This window comes from Anolis sagrei, chromosome 1 (genome assembly GCF_037176765.1).
Source record: "Anolis sagrei isolate rAnoSag1 chromosome 1, rAnoSag1.mat, whole genome shotgun sequence".
In the NCBI taxonomy this organism is placed as follows: domain Eukaryota; kingdom Metazoa; phylum Chordata; class Lepidosauria; order Squamata; family Dactyloidae; genus Anolis; species Anolis sagrei.
The window spans coordinates 23,905,161-23,924,715 of NC_090021.1; the positions used below are offsets into that span (position 1 = coordinate 23,905,161).

General features: G+C 39.1%; 1 long non-coding RNA gene across 3 annotated transcripts in view; it reads right to left on the minus strand.

The window, feature by feature from the left end:
• The window catches only part of LOC137096008 (uncharacterized), a 259,018-nt gene that overhangs the window by 209,684 nt on the left and 29,779 nt on the right, over window positions 1-19,555 (minus strand). For all 3 annotated transcript variants that reach the window (XR_010909126.1, XR_010909124.1, XR_010909125.1), the window contains exon 2: window positions 3,811-4,119. This is a non-coding gene — a long non-coding RNA (uncharacterized lncRNA). The remainder of the gene's footprint in view (window positions 1-3,810; window positions 4,120-19,555) is intronic.

Genomic DNA, 19,555 nt, shown 5'->3' on the forward strand with positions numbered 1-19,555 from the left:
TGGTAGGTTGATAGAACCTGGGGCTAACAGCACAGCTAACAGCTCACCCCATCCATGGATTCGAACCGCCGACTTTCCAATCAACAAGTTCTGCAGCTTAGCAGTTTAACCAGCTGTGCACTGCAGCCTTGAGTTGAAATATGTATTCTCAATTTATTTTAAAGGAATACCATAATTCAAAAGATATTTGAGAATTTAACTGGGCTATAATAGTGGCATGAAAATTTGGGAGAAATAAATTAATAAGAAATCTTTTTAGTAGCAATTCCTTCTGCTTACCAATTCGGGCCAGTAAAGGGTAGCCCTATGCAATGGGACATGGGTGGGACATCAGCCCCACGCAGGACCTCGGAGGATTTGTACTCCTTTCCCATTGCACCTCTTATTTCCATGAAAATTAATCTTCAAATGCTCATTTTAAACATGAGTAGCAATATAGGTATGCCTCCAACTTTATTTTAGGCACGGGGAAGGCCTTTAAAAAAACATAAGTTGGTATTCAACTTATGGCTTGCTGTGTGGTTTTTAAACAGACTTCACTTGAGACTAAAACAGCTCCACTAGCAGCATTTTTGGGTGGGAATAAAAAATGGTAAAATTTTGGTCAAATGCATGGTGTGCCTGGGGGCCTCATTTTACCCACACCTGCTATAAATGGAAAATTGCTGCTGAAACACATGTAATACTCCTTCTCACAAACCTCTTGTCAAAAAATATACAACCCCATAGTATAGTACCAATCTAGGTTTACAACCCTTGCACCATCAGTAAATTAAATGTTTTTGAATATTTACATAAAACTGTAATTTAAGATAAGACTGCCCAACTCTGATTAAACCATTATTCTAACCCTCTTTCATGTAAATGTGCTTACGTATCCTTCCAATAATAATGAGAGTAAAATAATAAATATAATAGTAAAATAATGGAAATGTAATAACAGTAACAAAAGAGTAAAATAATAAATTTAATAATAACAACAATAATAAAGTAAACCAAAAAATGTAATAATAATAATAATAATAATAATAATAATAATAATAATAATAAATAGAGTAAAATAATAAATGTAACAACAACAACAGCAACACAGTAAAATAATAAATAACCTTGACTCGAGTATAAGCCAAGGGGGGCTTTTTCAACCTAAAAAAGGGGCTGAAAAACTCAGCTTATACTCAAGTATATACAGTATTAATAAGGAAGAACAGGTGAGCTAGGAGAGACTGCAGCAATTTGTTTTTGTCTGACTCTAGAGAGTAGTGGTTCCCAACTTTTTTTGACCAGGGACCACTTTGACCAGAGACCACTCTCTAACATTAGTACCAAAAGGGTTACAAATCAGTTTTTGGTCAATTTCAGATTTTGTTTAGGGCGCTAATTCAGAAAACTGCATTGGATAGACCACATCAGCTCTAGTTTCTGATCCAGAATATATGCCATCCAGTAGTTGCCATCTGCTCGCCAACAGAAAAGCATCTTTAATAATCTAGAGCTGATGTGGTCTATCCAATGCAATTTTCTGAACCAGCACCCAAATAACCCCAGGAACAGACTTAAAAACTAAGACACCAAGAAAAAAATATTTTTGGTTGAACTGTGTGTAATAATGGTGAGCCCGCGGACCATATTTTAGTTCTTGCAGACTATTGGTGGTCCACAGACCACAGGTTGGGCACCACTGCCCTAGAGACAAGACAGTGTCACTGTCCCTCCTTTCCCTGGTGTCAAGTTGACTGCAAACTACTTTTGCAAAAAGTCATTGCTTCACAGCAATAGAAAGAAGTTGAGAACAAAGGGAGAAAATAGGAGGAGAAGAGAGAAACTGGGACCTGTCAAAAAGCAGCTCCAATGTAGGACGCCAGTGGATTAATTAGAACTGCCAAACTGGGACAGGTGGAGGGTATACATTACAGCAAAAAAATCTTATGTGGCCTAACAAATCTGACGACCCTTCAATACTTGTTATTCTGTGGAGGTGACTTCCTTTTGCGGCTGATTTTGTTGTCTCCTGTACAGATCCTGGAGTGCCTGCTAACATATTCCCTCATGTGTTTCCTCGCTGAAATCTAATTGTTTCAAAATGTATTCATTTCCTTTTACCCATGTTTTGGCAATCCCTCACGGAGGAATCTGACAATTTATGTGAAAGTACAACCTTTAGGTTTCCTTTCCTCCCTTGCATTGCAATCCACAGGGGAATCTCGAGAAACCCCATTCTGTCATCTACCACAAACTCTCAGTTTCTGCTTAGTCCTAACCCTTTGAAGAAGCAAATGCCGATCTTTGCAAGGATTCACACACAGCTGATTAACACGGCGCTTTGGAGGTGCGCTAATGTATTCTTCTCATTAAAACTGCTGTGTTTAGGGGCTGGCTGACTTTTCCTAAAATGTCTTATGATTTATGTAGGAGCAAATTATACAATGATAAATGTGTTACCTCTGCAAAGAGCCAGCAAATCCCCCCACTCCGCCCCATTAAAATTATTCACATCATTTTAATACTCAGATTCATGTTTACTTTACTATTGCCTCTTCCACAAGTGGTGGAAAGTTCACAACACTTTCCAGCATATATTTCAATACTGTAAATGTTAGTATTTTAGCTGTAATTGTTTGACCCATAGTTAGCCTTCAGCTTTTCCAAAATCTCACAGTATTAAACAAATATAGCAAAAAATGCAAAGCATAACAAAGGAATTATAAAAACAACAACAACAAAATGTTCAACATCAACATCTTCACCATACGAGGATTTAAAGATCGAACTGCAAAGACTCTGGCATAAGCCAGTAAATGTGGTCCCAGTGGTGATCGGCACACTGGGTACACCGCCTAAAGGTCTTGAGTGTCAGAGCAAAGTTTCAATAATAATAATAATAATAATAATAATAATAATAATACTTGGCAGCCCAAGAACAAGCCATTCGAACCAATGCCATCAAAGCCAGAATTGAAAAGTCGACAACAGATCCCAAATGTAGACTCTGCAAGGAAGCAGATAAAACAATAGATCACATCTTGAGCTGCTGCAAGAAGATTGCGCAGACAGACTACAAGCAGAGGCACAACACCGTTGCTCAGATGATTTATTGGAACTTGTGCCACAAATACCATCTGCATGCGACAAAGAACTGGTGGGATCACATGCCGGAAAAAGTTACAGAGAATGAACACGCCAAACTCCTCTGGGACTTCCGGATTCAGACAGACAGAGTTTTGGAGCATAATACTCATGACCTCACAATCATGTTAAAAAACAAAGTATGGATCGTTGATGTCGCAATCCCAGGTGACAGTAGGATTGCAGAGACACAACTGGAAAAGCTGACATGATATGAGGATTTAAAAATCGAACTGCAAAGACTCTGGCACAAGCCAGCCAAGGTGGTCCCAGTGGTGATCGGCACACTGGGTGCAGTGCCTAAAGACCTTGGCCTGCACTTAAACACAATTGGCGCTGACAAAATTACCATCTGTCAGCTGCAAAAGGCCAACCTACTCGGATCTGCATGCATTATTCGCCGAACCGTAGCCCAAAACAGTTAAGCACAAAACTCCTCATTGTTGGATTTATGATATGTTATAACAAATAGATGTCTTTATGCACTAAAGAGACATTTTTGGTGGTTTGGTCAATCTCGCATTGTTCTCAAAGCTGTTATATTAACCCCAGGATGCTCAAAATGGTAAAACCTGTTCAATATTCACCTTTTATTCATATTTCAAAATGCAATTCTCAACACAGACAAATTTGGTATGAGGAGGCAAGTTACCCCAAAGACAGAGAAAATAATTGTTTACTCACTGTTAATGAATGGAATTGTTGTGTCTGTGCTTCTTTTCATAGCTTCTTCAAGGTGTGGCAGGTGATCCAAGATAGTAAAAATTAAAAATAATAAGCAGGCCACAATCCTGCAGGAGTGTAGAAAAAAGTGTAGATTCTTCACTTTCATTTTTGTTAAAAAGCAAGTTTCTAGACCTTGGAGTTGATAATGTCTGACCATGCCTTCTTAATCCGCAAAAGCCAAAGTGGTAGCTGAAGATTTCCAAAAGTTGGAGTGGAGATGTACATAGTCCATGGATAGCTGTTTTTTCTTCATAATGTTGAGTAGAACTAGGATAAATTGCAAAAAAGAAATATATATTAGAAAATCAGATACATGTTGGCCATCTGTCTAATGAACTGGATATACTTGAATATAAGGCAACCTGAATATAAGTCGAGGCACCTAATTTTACCAAAATAAATCCCTGGAAAACGTATTGAGTATAAGCCGAGGGTGGGAAATGCAGCGTACATTTCAAAATGAAAATACTGGTACATTTCAAAATAAAAATAGATACCAATAAAATTACATTAATTGAGGCATCGGTAGGTTTAAACGTTTCTGAATGTTTACATAAAACCATAGTTTAAGATAAGACTGTCCCAACTCTGATTAAACCATTATTCTAACCTTGTTCAATGTAAATGTGTTTACGTATCCTTGTGATAATACAGTAAAATAATAAATGTAATTAAAAATAGAGTAAAATAATGGAAATGTAATAATAACATTAATAATAGAGTAAAATAAATGTAATAATAAAAATAGAGTAAAATAATAAATGTAATAGTAATAAATAGAGTAAAATAAATGTAATAAAATAATAATAAAAGAGTAAAATAGAGTAAATATAATAATAAAAATAAATACAATAAAATAATAATAGAGTAAAATAATGTAAAAAACATAATAATAATAATAATAATAATAATAATAATATAAGATAATATAAGATAATAAATGTAACAAAAACAATAATAACAACAGAGTAAAATAATAAATAACCTTGACTTGAGTATAAGCCGAGGGGGGCTTTTTCTGCCTAAAAAAGGGGCTGAAAAACTCAGCTTATACTCGAGTATATATGATACATAGTTTACAAATAGCAAAATGCAGTTTTTTAATGGTGCAGAACCCAAAATGCCTGGAAGAATTTTCATCATGTACAATTTCACTTTATTTATTACATACATACAACCAAGTTGCTCAAAACTTTTTTTATTAGTAAAGCAATTTTCAGCACAATGGTTTAAATTTACACTTTGGCATCCATATTTTATTTCCTATTAACCATTCTACTGCCGTTTTCATTTAATATCACACATCTATCCTGTGTTCTGGCACACCTAAAATCAATTAACGATATATTTTGAAAATATAATCCAAGCGTTCCAATAAGCAACCACTTCTATTTAAAATAGTAGAGTATTTTTTACTCTACACGACTTCACTGAATTTTAATGGATGGTTTAGAGACCCTTAACCATCCATAACAAATGCAGACTATTAAGCTTTAGAGTATTCCAGGGCCAACATTAACACAAATGCTTTCCAACACTCTTCTTTATCTTGCATTCTGTTTTTAAATTACTGCTGTTCTGAGTTAAAGAAAACACACAACACTGATCCATTAATCAGAACTTTTTCTTCGTTAATGCATAAAAACAGCCCTAGTTTCTCTTAGAAACCTTGTTCTTTTCTATTTGAGTCACTATGGAATTGTTTACAAGAGGACAAAAAGGCTTTTGGTGACATCAACTTATTATTATTATTATTATTATGTTTATTTATAAAAGGTAAAGGCTTCCCCTTGACATTAAGTCTAGTCAAGTCCGATTCTGGGAGAATGGTGCTCATCTCCATTTCTAATCTAAAGAGCTGGCATTGTCCATAGACACCTCCTAGGTCATGTGGCCAGCATGACTGCATGTCGCGCTGTTACCTTCCCACCAAAGCCGTACCCATTAATCTACTCACATTTGCATGTTTTCGAACTGCTAGGTTGGCAGAAGCTGGGGCTAACAGTGGGAACTCACCTCACTCCCTGGATTTGAACCACTGAGCTTTCGGTCAGCAAGTCCAGCAGCTCAGCGGTTTAACCCATTGTGCCACCAGGGGACCCTAACAGGAAGATTACCTTATATAAAATAATTTTAATCCTAATAAGTAATTGTCAAACATCAGTAATCCTATGACCTTAATACGAGTGGCTGCTGTTAAAGTCTTTGGCTTTACCCAGAAAGAAACAGGATAGGAAGATGAAACTTTACATTTATTCCACATACTCTCCACTGATATCAACACACTTCTTACAACAATATTCCAAGTTCTGTAAGCTTTGCAAAAAGAAGGATTTTGGTTGTGCCGCAAACCAGTCATGTGTAGAAGACATGGCATCAGAAATGGTGTGAATTTTGGTACCCTTGAGTTGTTTCTTCAGGTTTGGAAACAGATGATAGTCGGAGGAAGCTAGATCTAGGGAATAAAGTGTGTGGTCAACCAGCTGGAAGCCTAGCTCCACCAGTTTTGCCATGGTCACTTGTGCAGTGTGAGTGGAGGCATTGTCTTGCAGGAACAAGATTCCTTTGGACAGCTTGCCACGCCTTTTGCCCTTCAGAGCTGCCTTCAATTGGTCCAAAAGTTCATTGTAATACCTTGAATTGATGGTGGAACCATTTTGAAGGTAGACCACTAGCAGCATGCCCTCCTTATCCCAGAACACAGACGCCATCACCTTAGTGGCTGATCTTTGCACCCTGAACTTTTTTGGACGAGAACCACTATGCCTCCACTCTTATGACTGCTCCTTGGTTTCAGTGTCATACAAATAAATCCGGATCTCATCCATAGTGACCAGTCGATCCAGGAAGTTCTTATCAGTCTGGAAACGCTGACAAATGGACCAGGAAGTTTTCACTCATGTGCTTTTCTAATCTATTGTCTAACATTTGGGGACCCACTTTGCAGAGAACTTCTTCATGTTCAAATGTTCATGGATAATGACACAAACACATTCACGAGAAATCCCATGATGTCTGCTATTCCTTTAGCTGAAATTCACCAATTTTCCAGTATGAGGTTGTGCACAGCATCAACGATCTCCGGAACAACAAACACTCTCGCTTGTTCAGGACATTCCTTATCATTGGTGCTGAAGTGGCCTGTTTTAAATTTGGCAACCCAGTTCTTAACTGTAGAATATGAAGGGCATTGATCCCCCAATGTCTGCGACATATCACCACGAATGTGGACTTTCCTTGCAGAAACAAGAATTATATCACTCCTCTGCTCTCATTTGCTGTGAATATCGCATTAGCCTCCACCATTTTGTTTTCCCGCTTGCCTAGACCACCGTTGCCATAAGCTACAAACACAAAATTTTGAAAACATATAATAATAATAATAATAATAATACTTTATTTATACCCCGCTACCATCTCCCAAGGGACTCGGTGTGTCTTACATGAGGCCGAGCCCACAATACATCAATACAAGCAATAACAATTACAATGCGAAGCAAAATACAAATACTAATACAAAGCAATTAAAATAAACATAAACAGCATAAACATTGAACAGTGGCACAAAACACATTTAAAAACTATGGCCTGGCCAAATGTAATTAAGTTAAAAAATAATGCTGGGCATGAACAAGATAGAGGAGGTGGGGCGTTGGGGGAAAATACAAGCAGTCCTAAATCAGTATACAGTGCTTTTGGAGGGCATAATGCTAAGGGTTCATTATTCTGGGAAGGCACGCTGGAACAACCACGTCTTCAAGCTCCTCCTAAAGACTGCCAGAGTTGGGGCATGCCTTAGGAAGTGAGTTCCAGAGTCGAGGGGCCACCGCCGAGAAGGCCTTCTCTCTCGTCCCCACCAATCATGCATGCGATGCAGGTGGGAGCGCGAGTAGGGCCTCTCCAGATGACCGAAGAGATTGTGTGGGTTTGTACACAGAAATGCGGTCACATAGAAATGTGGTCATATATTAGACACATAGGGCTTTCATGCAATGTAACATTCTTTACCATAGAAACAAAACAAGAACACAAAGCCAGAGACTTATCAGCAGCCCCTCGTACTTATTGCCAGAACACTAGAAGTCAGAATAAACGTGACTCCTTCATAATTCATCATATGATGTCTGGGGAAGATACAGAGAACAGAAATATAACCATGGTAGTGCAAATAAAGATTCAGAAATGAAAACAATTGAAAAAGGAATCAAGTATCCCTGAGTGTTTGAGATTTTTAAAAGCTGTAGCAATATTCAGTCAAATCAGAGTTGAAAAATGTCTACTATATATTTGCAGCATCTATGTCTACAATATGAAATTTGTACTCTCACTCCGTACAGACGATTGTTACGTCAACTGAAGTGAGAAATTATTGTGTCCCTATTCTTGAAAAAAAAAACTTGCAGAAAAGCAATGTTCCATTTGATGCCCTCAACAGATCAGATGTGGTTAAAAGGGGACTTAAATTGGTTTCCACATGCAAGAAAGAACCAGATCATACAAAACCAAAAAACAACAAAGACGAAGGAATGAAATGAGTCTATAAAGAAAGCTTTACTTTCACGTATATGGGTAAGGCCAATGTTTTGCAATAAGTGCGAGGTGGAGAGGGGCAGAATCGGTGAAAACGTTCCCAGTGAAAGGGAGATAACAAGACTATCGTTTCTAACCATGGCTGAGAATCATCCTGCAGTCAGGATTCATGAAAGGAAGTCTAGCAGACAAGCTATTTCTTCCCATGGAATATTGCAACACTTGCCTTCAAGGCATCTGCAAGAATTTTTATTTATTTAATAGACTCTATTTATTAGGCACCTTGCCATACAAAACGCTCAAGGCAAATATGCTCTTATGGAAGTCTGTTGTTACTCCAGGCTCTCAGGGTTTTGTTTTGTTTTTGTGGTAAATATGCCTTTTGTTTTGCAACAAGAGATAGTGTGGCAACTATGTAGCCTGAGGGTGGAAAAGTAAATACAATGATCATGCATTCTTACCGAGTTCTGCTTTGCGAACAGCTCTCCTCTAAACTAAGGATTTTAATCTCTACTGAAAAGGTTCCACCCGGCAATATAAATATGCAATCCGTGTTTTACAAGATACTACTTGGTGGAGAACAAAACCACAAAGGCATCTATGCACACTTGCTTTATGCTGCGTATTGTAATATTTCAATGCCACCTAAAAAGGAACAGAAAATTCACAAGCACAAAGCTAAGACGCATTCAAAACTTTATGTAACCTGAAGCAAAGGAGCAAATTAAGACCCTTTCTAATCCAAATTGATATTCTCCAACATTTCAAGAAGAAAACTAAAGTCCCTTCTACACTGCCATATAAAATCCTGATTATCTGCTTTGAACTGCATTATATGACAGTTTAGACTCATATACCGTATATACTCAAGTATAAGCTGACGGGAATGTAAGCCAAGGCACCTAATTTTACCACAAAAAAACTGGGAAAACGTATTGACTTGAGTCTAAGCCGAGGGTGAGAAATGCAGAAGCTACTGGTAAATTTCAAAATAAAAATAGAAACCAATAAAATTACATTAATTGAGGCATCAGTAGGTTAATTTTTTTTGAATATTTATATAAAACTGCAATTTAAGTTCATTCTCACCTTCTTCAATGTAAATGTGCTTACGCATCCTTCCAATAATAATAGAGTAAAATAAAATGTAATAATAACAATAATAGGTAAAAGGTAAAGGTTTCCCCTTGACATTAAGTCTTGTGTCTGACTCAGAGTAGTGGTTGTTGTTGTTCATTCATTCAGTTGTTTCCGACTCTTTGTGACCTCATGGACCAGCCCATGCCAGAGCTCCCTGTTGGCCGTCACATCCCCCAGCTCCTTCAAGGTCAATCCAGTCACTTCAAGGATGCCATCCATCCATCTTGCCCTTGGTCGGCCCCTCTTCCTTTTTCCTTCCATTTTCCCCAGCATCATTGTCTTCTCTAAGCATTCCTTTCTTCTCATGATGTGGCCAGAGTACTTCATCTTTGCCTCTACTATCCTTCCCTCCAGTGAGCAGCCGGGCATTATTTCCTGCAGTATGGACTGGTTGGATCTTCTGGTGGTCCAAGGCACTCTCAAAACTTTCCTCCAACACCATAGTTCAAAAGCATCTATTTTCCTTCGCTCAACCTTCCCTAAGGTCCAGCTCTAACATTTCTAGACGACTATGGGGAATACCATTGCTTTTACTATGCGAATCTTCATTGCCAGTGTGATGTCTCTACTCTTCACTATCTTATCGAGATTGAACATTGCACCAGAGTAGTGGTGCTTATCCCAATTTCTAAGCCAAAGAGCTGGCATTGTCTGTAGACAACTCCTAGGTCATGTGGCCAGCATGACTGCATGGAGCGCCGTCACTCTATTTATTATTACTCTAATAATAAATAAGAGTAAAATAATAAATGTAATAATAATAGAGTAAAATAATAAATGTACTAAAATAATAATAAAGTAAAATAATGTACCAAATGTAATAATATTCAGCAGAGTAACATAATAAATGTGATAATAGTAATAACAATAATAATAAATAACCTTGACTCGAGTATAAGCCGAGGGGGGCTTTTTCAACCTAAAAATGGGCTGAAAAGCTCGGTTTATACTCTATATAAGATAATGGTTTTGATGTGATGATTTTTAACTTTTAGGTTTTTAACTGATGTAACTTTGTGAGGCACCTCGTGTCTATACCGTCAGAAAGGCCATATACAAAGAATGAATAAGTATATCACACCCCTGTGTATTGGAATATCACTTCTGTTTTCTATGAGTTCCCGTCCTTCTTTTCTAGATATAAAATAGATAAATATGAACAAACGTAACACTTGGCACTAAATATGGGTTTGTAAGCTCCACATATTTTAATATACTTTAGCAGTATAAATCCTTGTAGAGTCTGGTCACTTTTATTAGTCCCCTATTGAAGATGTGCAGCAAAGGCTGAGATAGTAACTTAACTTTTGATAGTCTCCAAGGCAGATTTGACAGTCTACTAGACAGGATTATTTTGTTCCCTAACTGAAAGCAGTAAATTGTGATCCCCAGGCCCAAACCATGCCTCAACCTCTACTCCAATACTTGGCACAAAATCCTAAAGTCTCACAAGAACCTCTCTTGCTCCTTATCTGCATGGAAAAGATACAATAAAATAAATTTATGAATTATACGTATTACTTTCAGCAAATCAAGATCTACTGTTTCAGATGATTGCCTCACTTGATCATAAGGTAGGGCAGTTTCCCTCCTAGATACAGGTCGTTGTCTCATCTACTTTTTTCGTGTCAGGAGCGACTTGAGAAACTGCAAGTCGCTTCTGGTGTGAGAGAATTGGCCATCTCCAAGGACATTGCACACGGGATGCCCGGATGTTTTGATGTTTTACCATCCTTAGAATCATAGAATCATAGAATCATAGAGTTGGAAGAGACCTCGTGGGCCATCCAGTCCAACCCCATTCTGCCAAGAAGCAGGAAAATTGCTTTCAAACCACTCCCGACAGATAGCCATCCAGCCTCTGTTTAAAAGCTTCCAAAGAAGGAGCCTCCACCACACTCCAGGGCAGAGAGTTCCACTGCTGAACAGCTCTCACAATCAGGAAGTTCTTCCTTATGTTCAGGTGGAATCTCCTTTCTTGTAGTTTGAAGCCATTGTTCCAATGCGTCCTAGTAAAAAAACAAGCTTGCTCCCTCCTCCCTATGACTTCCTCTCACATATTTGTAAATGGCTATCATGTCTCCTCTCAGCCTTCTCTTCTTCACGCTAAACATGCCCAGCTCTTTAAAGCCACTCCTCATAGGGCTTGTTCGTTGATCATTTTAGTCACCCTCCTCTGGAAGGCTTCTCTCACGTCCCTGCATGGGGAGCTGGAGGTGACAAAGGGAGCTCAACCCACTCTCCCCGAATTCAAACTGCTGACTTGCTGATCAGCAGTCCTGCTAGCACAAGGGTTCAACCCATTGCACCACCGGGGGGCCCGTCTTCTGTAGCATAAAACTATATCTCTTGTGCACCTGATCATTTTCTTTGGTTGCATTGAGCCCCAAGTTATTTGTGCCTCTGCCTCTTGAGGTGGGGAGAAAGAATAGGAATAGACCTAGTCTTGCCCATATCTTATCTGAGGCCTTTGGGGTTACATAAACCTTTTCCTGAACTTTGTCCCAGGATGAACCTCAGCCTGCTTAAGGAGTGCAAGACGCTGAAGTTCTAGCAGTGGAAAACATCTAGTCCCAGACATTGTGGGCCCCGCCTAGAACTAACGTACTGTTTTTTCAGCTTAAGAGGCAGGATAATTGCAAGGTCAAAATCACATGATAAATGGTATTTTATGGCACTCTGGCGAACAGCACCTTTCAAAAACATCCATGTACAACAACACAAATCCTGAACTAATTCTCCTTTAATTATAAAAAGGAACATAGGAGCAACAACATGCGAATGCAGACAGGCCGCATACAAATAAACCATAAAAAAGGAGTCGTGCAAACAATTCTTTCCTATCTCCTTTCCACTTTGCAGAGAAAGCTTTTCCCCAGACTTTGCCATAAAAATAATAGCCAGTCTCTCTCCCTCGCATGACCCTGCAATTCAAGAAAGGAAGCTATTTTTTCTATTTTCTGAGACCATTTACAGGATTTGTTTTTCAACAATCACTTTAAAAACGGACATACCATATATCTTCGTGTATAAGTTGGTCTCATGTATAAGTCAAGGTCAGATTTGGCCAGCAAAGTTATAGATTTTGCTTTGACCAGTGGATATGTTTAGAGTAAAAGTTAGGAGTATGTAACCAACAAATATTTTTTGAGAACACAGAAATGCTGGACCATTCTCACAACCACCATGTCTGACTACACAGAGAAGCCATTGAAATCCACAAGCATGTGGACAATTTCAACAGAAAGGAGGAAACCATGAAAATGAACAAAATCTGGCTACCAGTATTAAAAAAAACTCTAAAATTACAACAGCACAACAACAGAGAGGAAACAAACAAGGTCATCTAATCACCTCTCAACAAAAGTTTGCTCGAGGCACTGTCAGGCCATTATATGCTAATCAAGGTGGTCAGTTGAAACATTCACACCTAGCTCCAGCAGACAAGAGTCCTTTGTCCCGCCCTGGTCATTCCACAGATATATAAACCCTTTTTCCTAGTTCCAACAGACCTCACTACCTCTGAGGATGCTTGCCATAGATGCAGGCGAAACGTCAGGAGAGAATGCCTCTAGACCATGGCCATATAGCCCAAAAAACCTACAACAACCCAGTGATTCCAGCCATGAAAGCCTTCGACAATGAAAAGACCCAACTTTTTTTAAAAAAAAGATGGGGATAACACATCTCAAATTGCTGGTCTTGGCCTATAGAGCCCTATACGATTCCGGCCCAGTTTACTTGTCCGAATGTATCTCCCTCTATGTCCTGCCTCGGAGTTTAAGATTGTCTGAGGAGGCCCTGCTCTTGGTCCTGCCTTCCTCGCAAATGCAATTGATGGGGATGAGAGACAGGGCCTTCTCAATGGTGGCCCCCTGACTGTGGAATGCACTTCTCAGCTAAATTGGGTCATTTCCATCCCTCCTCTTCTTCAGAAAGAAGTTCAAAACATGGTTTTGGGACTAGGCATTTGGACAGGTTTGAGAATAATTACAATGTTTTTAGATTGGACTATAGACAGGCTCTGGACTGAGCTGTTGGTCGTTGAATCAAACTCGGATATGGCTATATGGTTAATAATAATGTTTTAAATGGTTTTTAACTTAATGTTTTATTTACTGTGAAATGTTTGTATGTTGCTAGCATCGAATTGCTGCCATTGTAAGATGCCCTGAGTCCCCCCTCGGGGATAGAGAAGGACAGGTATAAATGCTTGAAATAAATAATAAATAAATCTCTGGGTCCTCCAATGTGACTCTATGTTCAACTTCCAGTAGAGTCATACAGAGAAACCCAGAAATTCCTAGAGTGAACATATCAAATCTACAAATAATTAAATCCATAAAAGACCAACTCACAAATGTGGATGGCTGACATACTTCAAAATGCATAGTTGGCCATTTTGCATGCGAGTGAATGATTAATAATCTAGAGTAAAGTAATTATGTGAAGAGAATTCTCATGATAATTCTGTTTCTCACATTATGTATTATTTATGCAATATTAAAGGAGCTGAATGTCTTTCTCGTTTTTATTCTAACGATCTTGTGAGGTGAATCAGCCAGAGAGGTAGCAACCAAGGTCACTCAGCAAGGAGTGGAAAACACCTACTTCCAGAAAGAGCAGGAAATTATTTCCACTGTGGTGTGTGTTGTGCATAATGTTTTCTTCAACTCTCTGCATGTTTATGTGTGTGTGGACAAATATCGTATGTGAATTCAGTGTTTGTGACAGAAGAGGGATGTGGTAAATCTCATCCTTTATGTGGTGCACTATGGTGTTATTTTTAGAGACACCAAAACATCAAAATGGGGTGCTTTGGAAAACAGTAATTAAATACATTGTCGAAGGCTTTCATGGCTGGAATCACTGGGTTGTTGTAGGTTTTTCGGGCTATATGGTCATGTTCTAGAAGCATTCTCTCCTGATGTTTCGCCTACATCCATGGCAAGCATCATCAGAGGTTGTGAGGTGAAACTTCAGGAGAGAATGCTTCTAGAACATGGTCATATAGCCCGAAAAACCTACAACCCAGTAATTAAATAATGTCTACATAGATCTTTACAATGGTCCACTAGGCTGCAACGTTGGTTATAAAGCAGTGTTTAAAACAGTGTGTGAAGGTTAACATCTTAAAATCTTACATTCAATCACCTTAGAGTTATTTATATACTCCTTTCCAGCAATTGCTTTGGTTCACAACATGACAACTACACGAGAATTGGGTTGATAAAAAAAAGATACATTATCAAAATAACCAGAGAACAATTCCTGCAATCAATACTAATATTCAGTTACTAAGAATTCATAACATTAGAAAAACCAACAATACTACAATGGCAATATTAACTTTTGTAAAGCCAATGTTTATTTAGCAAACCAGCAGAACTAAGCAGCAACAAAAATACACCGGCATTTCTATGTCAGTGAATAGGTGCAATAAAGTGTTACATTCAAAGCCAATTAATTAAAATGTATTTCAAGAGCAATCAGGTATTTCCCCCAAATGTTCTTGAAACAGTGAAATTTTGATATTCTCATTTGCTAACAAAATTCAGATGGTATCAGATATTTTTCACTGGGTTTCAAGACACTGTCTTTGCTCAGTTCTTTGGAGCATAATCTGCAAGTTGACAAGTCATATCAGACTCTCGTAATGTAGAGCAGATTTCCCCGGTAAACTGTTATTTGGAGGTTGGATTACAAATGGCATAATTCTCATGCTTTGGGTACCAGATTGGAGAAGTGTGATCTAAAATTTAGTATAGCAACAATTTCGGCAGTATTCTATTATCCGGGCAGACTCCAAAAAGGGGGCCTAGACAGAGAAGGATATGTTATTCCCCCCACCCCTCTCCCCATGTCATAAACAATGGTTGTTGTGACAATGGCGATAACAGGAAAACAAGGGGAAATGGTTCGAGATCAAGCTAGCACCCTCCCTGTCCACTTTCTGCAAGGTCTTAAAGACCTGGATGTTCTGCTGCACCTTCGAGTTGCCAGTGGTTCTCAACCTGGGGTCCCCAGATGTTTTTGGCCTACACTCCCAGAAATCCTAACAGCTGATAAACTGTTGATAGGCTGAGATTTCTGGGAGTTGTAGGCCAAAAACATCTGGGGACCCCAGGTTGAGAAGCACTAGCTTGGATAAGCTGGTCCCAGTTAGGACGGACACACACACAAAATCTGTCCTTAAGCACTTTACCACTGTTATATTCCAACCTTTTTTGATACTTTTTCCCCTTATTGCTGCTATATGATACATAGAATCATAGAATCAAAGAATCAAAGAGTTGGAAGAAACCTCATAGGCCAAGCAGGAATATTGCATTCAAATCACCCCTGAAAGAAGGCCATCCAGCCTCTGTTTAAAAGCTTCCAAAGAAGAAACCTCCACCACACTCCGGGGTAGAGAGCTCCACATGCACCTTACTCACTGGCTCTATCCTCTATTGTTGTGGCACCAGCCCACCCACCACGATGGGACACTGAATTTTACCATTGATTGTTGGCCCTGATGTTTTGTTTTAGATATTATTTAATGTTGTTGTTGTTTTTATTCCGTTATATTGCTTTTGCTATTATTGTGTTCATGTGACTTTAATGTGTTATGTTTTAACTACTATTGGGCCTGGCCCCATGTAAGCCACCCCGGGTCCCTTCGGGGAGATGGAGGCAGGGTATAAAAATAAAGTTATTTTACTTTTTCAACCCATGGCGATGCAACGCCTGCAGTGGTGCAACAGGTTCAACCATTCAGCTGCTGACCTGACGGTTGGAGGTTTGAATCCGCAGGATGAGGTTAGCCTCAGCTCCTACCAACCTAGCAGTTTGAAAGCATGTGAATGTGAGTAGATCAATAGATATTGCTTTGGTGGGAAAGTAAATAGAGCTCCATGCAGTCATGCCGGCCACATGACCTAGGAGGTGTCTACGGACAATACAGGTTCTTCGGCTGGAGATGAGCACCACCCCTAGAGCCAGAGATGAGATGGAAGCCTTTACCTTTATTGGTGCATCTGTGTTTCATTATTTCGAAGCATTGAATGTTTGCATTGTGTCTGTATATGTTTGTATATGCTGGAATCCATCCTGAGTCCCCTTGGGGAGATAGGTCAGAATACAAATAAAGTATTATAGAATCATAGAATCAAAGGGTTGGAAGAGATCTCATGGACCATCCAGTCCAACCTTCTGCCAAGAAGCAGGAATATTGCATTCAAATCACCCCTGACAGATGGCCATCCAACCCCTGTTTAAAAGTTTCCAAAGAAGGAGCCTCCACCACATTCCAGGGCAGAGAGTTCCACTGCTGAACAGCTCTCACAGTCAGGAAGTTCTTCCTCATGTTCAGATGGAATCTTCTTTCTTGTAGTTTGAAGCCATTGTTCCGCGTCCTAGTCTCCAAGGAAGCAGAAAACAAGCTTGCTCCCTCCTCTCTGTGACTTCTTCTCACACATATATATACATGGCTATCATATCTCCTCTCAGCCTTCTCTTCTTCAGGCTAAACATGCCCAGCTCCTTAAGCCGCTCCTCATAGGGCTTGTTCTCCAGACCCTTGATCATTTTAGTCGCCCTCCTCTGGATACATTCCAGCTTGTCAATATCTCTCTTGAATATTGTTGTTGTTGTTGTTGTTACACCCCTCCCCAAATGACTATCCTTCTCTATCTAGGCCCCCCCTTTGGCTCTACCTGGATAATGGAACAGTACCCATATTTCTCATACCATTTACTATTAATATAAATATCTGCTTCAACTGCAGCAGAGAAAATGTCTAGCAATCTCTCTGCAAAGCTGGAAATGAATTTAAAAATTTTATTGCACAAAACGAACTGTTCTCCTGGAAACTGCAATGCAAAAGGGACACAGAAAGCACAGAGACAACTTGAAAATCTGATAATCTAAATGCAACAAAATCCAATGCTAAAAGTGCCTCTAATAGCGATTTCTTTATTAATAACACCCCCTACAGACTTTCGGGTGGAACTGTTCTTCCTGAGACAAAGCAGCGCCTGAGGTTAGCTCTGAAAGTACTAAATAGATATTCTTGTAACTATAAGACAATATGTTTCTTAAGCTTCCTGTTTACATGAATTGAAAGCTGACTTCAGTACAAAATTGTGTTTGCTGCCTCAAGCTTGAAACACTGAGGTTCAATGAAACAATTATTAGTTCATGTACAGATAACACATTTAGGCAACATGTATTCTATCATATAAAGAAGTGCATTTTATCATCATCATCATCATCATCATCATCATTATTATTATTATTAACTTTATTTATATCCCACCCCTTTCTCCTAGGGGACTTGGAGCAGCTTACAACAAGGCAAAGCAATACAAAATAATAATAAGCACAGAATACATTAAAAAGTAAGACAAATGATAAAAAGGACCAAACATAATTTTAAAAAATTGGAATCTATTTCTTTTTGGTCCAGTTTATATCCTAAAATCAACTTAAAGCTCCACTTGTTTTTAGGGAATGCAAAATTTACACTTTCTCTGGTACAGGAGATGAACAGTACAACTTATCTGTAGCAGTATAATCCTAGTACTGTCGAAGAAGGCACTCTAACAACCACCATGATATACTACAAAAAGAAGCATTGAAATCCACAAACATGTGGACAATTTCAACAGAAAGGAGGAAAACATGGAAATGAACAAAATCTGGCTACCAGTAATAAAAGAAATCTAAAGTCAGGACAGTAAATGAAGAAGAACACTCAGAAAACAGGGGAATTCCAGACAGAAAACAGCCAGGGCCAGCTAACACCTCTTAACAAAGGATTCCCCCAGGCAGGAAGCAGCCAGGCTTTGAAGCTGCAAGGCTATTCAGTGCTAATCAAGGTGGACAATTGAAACATTCACACTTGTCTCAAACAGACAAAGGTTCTTTCCCCTACCCTGGGCACTATTCCACAGATATATAAACCCCACTTGGAATCATAGAGTTGGAAGAGACCTCATGGGTCATCCAAACCCCTGTCAAGAAGCAGGAAAATTGCATTCAAAGCACCCCCGACAGATGGCCATCCAGCCTCTGTTTAAAAGCTTCCAAAGAAGGAGCCTCCACCACACTCCGGGGCAGAGAGTTCCACTGCTGAACAGCTCTCACAGTCAGGAGGTTCTTCCTCATGTTTAGTTGCCTAATTTTCAACAAACCTCACAATCTCTGAGGATCCTGCCATAGATGTGGATGAAACATCAGGAGTGAATGCTTCTGCAACAGGGCCAGACAGCCCAGAAAACTCACAGCAACCCAATCCTAGTACTATTTTTTCAAAACAAAATTTCTCACAGGTCAACAGCGCTTGAACGCAGGTAAACCAATATAGAACTGTAGTCTTAGGCCGTCATCACACTCGAACATTTATCCAAATTGAATAATGGATTTGGAACATGAAGACATAGTTTTAAATTTTTATTGTTCATTGTTTTTATGGTTTTAAATGTACTGTGATGTTTTTTTCCTGCTTTTTATCAATATATGTATTTTTATATATGGCATTGAATTGTGCCGACTCGTACACTGCCCTGAGACACCCTTGGGCTGATATGGACGGGTTAAAATAGTGTAAATAAATTTTTAAAAAAATTAATGGAAATCCAACACACACTGTTGTGTCCAGTAGAGTTCACACCCACATAGACGGTGTTTCGAACTGCAGCACAATGTCATATTTTAGACTTATAATATCTATCGTGTCATCAGCAACCATTGTATTACAATTCTAACAGAGCAAAACAAACACAGAGATTAAAAAGAAAAAGAAAAAGAAAAAAACCCACACAGATTTTGTAAATTTGGTATTTGGTTAAATGTCCTTTGACCAGTATCTGGCCACTTGGAGTGCCTCTGGGGTTGCCGCAAGAAGGTCCTCCATCGTGCATGTGGCAGGGCTCAGGGTGCATTGCAGCAGGTGGTCAGTGGTTTGTTCTTCTCCGCACTCGCATGCCGAGGATTCCACCCTGTAGCCCCATTTCTTAAGATTGGCTCTGCATCTCGTGGTGCCAGAGCG